Source organism: Toxorhynchites rutilus, chromosome 3 (assembly GCF_029784135.1).
Source record: "Toxorhynchites rutilus septentrionalis strain SRP chromosome 3, ASM2978413v1, whole genome shotgun sequence".
NCBI lineage: Eukaryota > Metazoa > Arthropoda > Insecta > Diptera > Culicidae > Toxorhynchites > Toxorhynchites rutilus.
In genome coordinates this window covers 23,204,556-23,210,621 of record NC_073746.1, presented here as the reverse complement: position 1 = coordinate 23,210,621, position 6,066 = coordinate 23,204,556, and the positions used below count along the sequence as shown (strand labels likewise).

Below are 6,066 nucleotides of genomic sequence, written 5' to 3'. Positions count from 1 at the left end.
TGGGTAGTACGAAAGTATATTTGATTGGAAAACGAAAACAAATGTTGTCGTCATGGATTGCAATGATTATGAAGCAAACTGGAGAACCAAAGAAGAGCTGAAAATTCTGACGATCCTATGTTATTTAGAGTCAAAGCATTTATGAAATCATAAATCTGTGCGAATTTTTGAAGAATATTACATTGTGATTCATTTTTATTATTTAAAATGCCAAAAGTGCCAAGGAGTAATCTTATTCCTAATTTTCGGGAGCAGCAGTATTTCGGTAAAATAACGCTCACCTGCAAACTAATTTTCCATGATTTTATTAAAAAGAGCGTTTTCACATGGTAACAGTAGTTAAATTAACCCTTTCCCGTACAACATCGAGTCATGCTAATGCAATCACTTGATGTGTGACGGATTAAATAATACGGGAAGGGGTTAATGTTTACACATACGTAACGAGGAATAATCTTCTCAACCTGTATATGGATCACTGTACCGAATGCAAGAGGACTGTCAAGCAAGTGCCATTCAGAAACATTTCGCATATGAAGGACTTAGGCACTGAAAAAAATATATTTAGCCATTCGGTCTTAGTTTTGCGCGCATCGTATTTAAGAAATTTCCCGTGATATTTGGTTTATTTGACAAATTTTTCAAATCCTTAGTTTGGACGACTGTTCACATGTTCTAGGAAAGGCAAACAGAAATTTTGTTTAATTTCAGCGATTAATTCGCATAGAAAATACTTTGTTGTTTGGCGGCAAGGAGATGAGTGGTGGATAACGATATACAATATTCTGTTCACTAAAGCTGATGTACCTTATCACATTCTGCTCTTGAAGAGGTCCCGTTTGTGACGTTGACCCTGGAAAAATATGCCACACCAACCAAAACCAAGTCTCATTATTCGAAGCGTTATGTGTTTTTACTACATTGTTTTTCTAATTTCAATTACGACTAGGCCCAGCTCATTCTAATATCACCTACCTACTATTACAATAATTACTCAAACAAATTTGAACAAGGAACAACGCATTAAACTATCACATTTAAAATTGTATGAGTGAGAGACCACTTTACCCACAACAGCTAATGTGGAAGATAGACTCAGAGAAGAGCGTCGTAGTAGTCACGGATCCACAATGTCATTAATGCTGTTCGAGAACGCGTTCACCGCGATTCTTTTCGCAAACAGAAGCGTTTAACAGTTGAAATGAACATTTACAACCGCAGCTTAAGTCATATCTTGTGTGAAGAGTTACAGCTTCGTGCGGTCGGGGGATGTATGGGCCATTTATTGACGACCAGATTGAAACAAATAACATTGAAACGACGCAAAAAATAATCTTAAAACGGTTCAAGAACGTGGCTGGCAGCAAACCTACCTGAAAAATCTCGGCGGTGATTGGCCATTCAGTAGTCCAGACCTCAATCCACAGGGTTTATTCATTTCGGTTTGAATCATTCAGGTGAAGTGTACGTTACATACTTTCTTTGTGCTCTAACCAGTTCAACCATTGTACCAACAAAACATAACATGCGAAAGATCAGTTTATGGATTTACGAAGATACGTTTGATATCGAGAGCGTTATTGAACCAACATTTATGTCAAACTAGAGATGGGAGAGCGCTCACGAGCCGCTCATTCGAGCCGTTTCTTCAGAAAGAGCGTACGATCCACGGCTCTTTAAAAATGAGCCGCGTTGTACACGAAAAATTGCCAACCTTCAGATTCCCTAGATTTTCCAGCGTTCTTAAATCTGATACGAAAAGTAAAACACGTTTATTACTTAGTAGTTTCAGAAAATTTCTAAGCATATTTAAAACACGATGAAAAGTTTAGAATGACCAGGGAAAAAGTTATATTCCATTGTTTCCCTATTGTCGGTTGTAATTTCATAATGTTGGCATACCTGTAGTGCGTTTCTGAAGGGTTTATTATCGGTTTTCAATGAGAGAGCCGAGAGAGCAACTCTCTTGATTCTCAGATTTTTCATGAAAAACAGTGAAAACACGCAACAAAAACATCGTACACGCCTTTCGCTCTCGCTCTCACACGCTATCATTCCATTTGTTGCATTCTGCGTGGATGGATCGCGAATTCCTTTGCTCTTCGTATTGGATAGTGTTATAGGTTATTAGCAAAGCGACAAGAAGTGATAAGATTTTTTCTGCATTGTTTTTTCACCGATTTGTTCGCTATCATATTGCGGCAGTTTGCAAACGAAAGTAAGTAGGAAAACGATTTCGGCAGTGTATTACAACAATTTTCTCTTCTATTCTGTCGACACGGCTATTTTTTTTCTTGCAGAAAATGGTGCATGAATAATTTTGACCTTTTTCACTGATTGCAGCGTCTCGACACTTTCATTTGTTCCGATAGTGTTAAGACGCGTTTGATGGCAACTTATTTGCTTATTTTGAGAATTTTAGTTTATAGAATTAGATCTTTTTACTATTTTCGTGCTGATTGTTATACATTTCAATACGACCTTTCGAAAGGAGTTAATAAACAGTCCCTGGCAAGATGTAATTAGAAAGTTTTCCTATGAGATAACCGTGATAGGAAAACATTTGATGCGTTGGTCGCACTCCAATTGGAGAAGCCCAATTAAATATCAGCTGTTACTCTCGGCTGCTTCGTCAGCGTCTCGACATTTATTATTGCCAGCAGTCGATTTTTTTTCGGGGGAGTTCTTCATCTATCAATCCTGTCTTTGTTGCGCCGATTTGATCGATGGCGCAACAAGCATGTTTTTCAATTGTTTTCTCGTTTTGGATGTTGCACTTTTATAGACTTGTTTGCTGCACTGCAGAGCGCCAGGGTTAAATATTTTCATTTTTTCTCCAGCAGCGGAAATTGTATAGGCGTAATACAAAAGTCGACTGGAAATGTGACCCTTTTATTATCATCAATCAACTATTTTCTGAACCAGATTTTTCTTTTTAGAAACCAAAGGTGTTCCGTAAAACCATTTCTTTTGGTTAAGGAAGATGTTTTATGGATTGAACTAATACGAACGACAGATCCGGTAAGTATTCATCAGAAAACCAAAGTAGTTTTTTTTATATAAATCATTTTTGAACATAATTTTGAATAGTGTAGCTTAATTATGTAGGGAAACCAATTTTCTACTCATTTACTTGTCCGACTTCTTTAGTGAATTCTATGATTTTGGAGACTGACATGCAGCTATTTCCCCACTTATCGCTTTGAGTCAGGATAGTTTATAGTAGGGTAGCAATCAGAATATTATGTAGCCCAGATTTTCCAGGTCTCGACACTTTGTGTATATATGTACTTTCTTCCACTACTTATGGTACATTCTCTTTCCGGTTCGTTGCCGATTAAAATGTAAGATGTTAAACAGAATTTCAAATGAGGGAAAATAAAGGTGCGTGATAATTGTCCAATGCGGCACTTTTGAAAAAAAAAACCTTTATTAATAGTTTACTGATTTTCATTATTCATTTATCGGCATTATCGCTTATGCAACATGATGAATGTTTGCCAGTATTATCCCCGGCTATCGGTGCAACTTTTCGTGACTTTAAAACGAATTATCTGTTCAATTCTACACCATTTACCTGATTGTTAATATGTTTGCACGAATAGAAAATTCAGGGGAATGCAACATATACCGTTTTGTCTCAAATTCCGAACACTTGAATTTTAATTTAAATTTACTCAATTTTAATGATATTAATAATTGAATAACGAATCCCTGACATGCTTTGGGGTATAGGCTATATTTGAACAACATTTATATTTAGTATCGATACAGCCTATAATTTGTAATACTAAGTATTTGCAAAAAAAGTGACAGTTAAAACTGCGTTAGCAAATTCCGAAAAGAACAAGCATCGTTTAATTATTCAATTTTTGTACCTGTTTTACTATTAGGCTTGTTGTTTTCATGTAAAGTGTAAAAAAAAGTAAGAATCTACAATAAATGGATGAAAAAATGATCTTTTATGCAGAAATCTTTATTCATAGTAGTATAAGTAGTGTGGGAACTGAGAGAAATACGGGCTTCGAACGGTGAAAAAAACGGTACTTTCGTATTCACCAGAGCCGAAATACAATAGATAGCAATTTTATTGTACACACTGGCACTCAGATATCTTTTGTATTGTTGCTGCCTTGTTGTTTGTAGTATTTTGTCATTTTTTATTGCTACGAAAATGCGATTTTATGATTTGCGTTATTTAAGTATGAACGCCACTGAAATATAAAAGATATACATATTTCAAAGCAAAACTTAACCGGGCAAACGGATGCCGTCCGACGCTCGCTAACGATCGGTCGGACCTAACTAAAGGATCGTGTCCTATGTTTCAAACTAACCGGGCAATTGATGGAACACAGGTTTGTTTGCGACTCGGACTGCGTCACCCCTCTGTTCCTTATCCTCGATTGATGGGGACTACGTCCCCATTACGTTGACCTCAAAATAAATTTAATCAAGAAACATCAGTTCATAATGAAAATTGCGCTCCGGTGGCGTTTATACTTAAATACCCCAAATCCCAAATACGCATTTTCGTAGCCCAAAAAATGACAAAACACTGCATATAACAAGGCAACAACAATGCAAATAATATTTGAATGCCAGTGCGAACAATAAAAATTGTATCTATCTATTGTATTTCGGCTCCGGTGACGCTAATACGAAATACCAAAAAAAACTATAGATAACGTCTTGTAACTTTTACCAAAAGAAATCAACGAGCGTTAGTTTTTATTTAGAAAAAGTACAATAATCAAGATATCTTTTCATTACAAGGTAGCAACATTTAATTTTATGTATCCGTGTATGTAAGCGTATGTTTATACCCACAGATCCCCCCCAGTTACACTAGGAACCTGACACGGTGACCGGATGGATACTCCGCCAATTGTTGGTTTCACACGTATGCAGGTTTGATCCTATCGATTGAAATACGTTGTGACTTCCCGTCGACTAGGACATCCATATTTTTTTCGTCGCGACGAAGAACTTCAAAAGGACCATCATAAGGATGTTGAAGAGGACGTTTATCTGTGTCAACTCTGATGAATACATGGGTACATTTCTTCAATTCTGAATTGACGAAGATTTGACGGCCACCATGACGGCTTGAATCAGTAGGTTTGATGTTTTCGAAACTACGATGCAGCATTTTTGAAAATTCTGATTGGTCGACATTTGCCGATGGTTGGTCGAGAAATTCTCCTGGAATTCGAAGTGATTGTCCGTATACCAAATCTGCAGCAGTGCATTTTAAATCGTATCTATAAGCAGTTCTCAGTCCTAATAGAATCAATGGTAATTCAGAATACCAGTCTTTTGCATTCACACACATAATAGCCGCTTTGAGGGTCCTGTGAAACCTCTCAATCATACCGTTTGCTTGAGGATGATAAGCCGTTGTGCGTATGTGATGCACTCCTAATATACGCGTTAGCTCCCGGAAAAGTTGAGATTCAAGTTGACGGCCTTGATCAGTAGTCAAATTTTCCGGAACACCGAAGCGGGCAATCCATGTACTGTACAATGCTTGGGCCACAGATATCGCTGTTATGTCGGTTAATGGTACTGCTTCTGGCCATCTGGAAAACCGGTCGATCATTGTTAGCAGGTAGCGATGTCCTTGCGATGGTGGAAGTGGTCCAACCAAGTCAATATGAACATGACAAAACCTTACTTTTGGCAGTTCGAAATTCCGCATAGAGAAATAGTGTGACGAGATATTTTCGATCGCTGGCTGGCAAGACAATTTTGAGCGAAATTGTTGATGTCCTTGTTCATGGAAGGCCATATAAAACGTTCAGTTATCAGCTTTCTCGTCGGCCGTGCACCAGTATAAGCGATTCCGTGAAAATGCTTCAGAATGTTGCTCCGATGTCGCTTTGGAATGAACGGCCTGGGACGTCCACAAGATATATCACAGAAAACACGAAAAGGGCATTGTGGTGCTGTTCTTTTTTCGAATTTTAGCGTGGTTGTTGAAGATTTCATCAGCTCTTTTAACTCTATGTCATCTTGCTGATCTTTTACTATTTCTTCGTAATTCATGTACGTTGAAGTGCGAAT

The 6,066-nt window shown here is 37.6% G+C and overlaps 1 protein-coding gene across 1 annotated transcript in view; it reads left to right on the top strand.

Annotated features, from left to right (window-relative positions):
* The first annotated feature begins 2,059 nt into the window (after positions 1–2,059).
* Positions 2,060–6,066, top strand: part of LOC129780285 (maternal protein tudor) — a 29,918-nt gene continuing 25,911 nt past the window's right edge. Inside the window, exons 1-2 of the mRNA XM_055788358.1 lie at positions 2,060–2,218; positions 2,940–3,021. The gene's annotated coding sequence lies outside the window, so the exon portion shown is untranslated. The remainder of the gene's footprint in view (positions 2,219–2,939; positions 3,022–6,066) is intronic.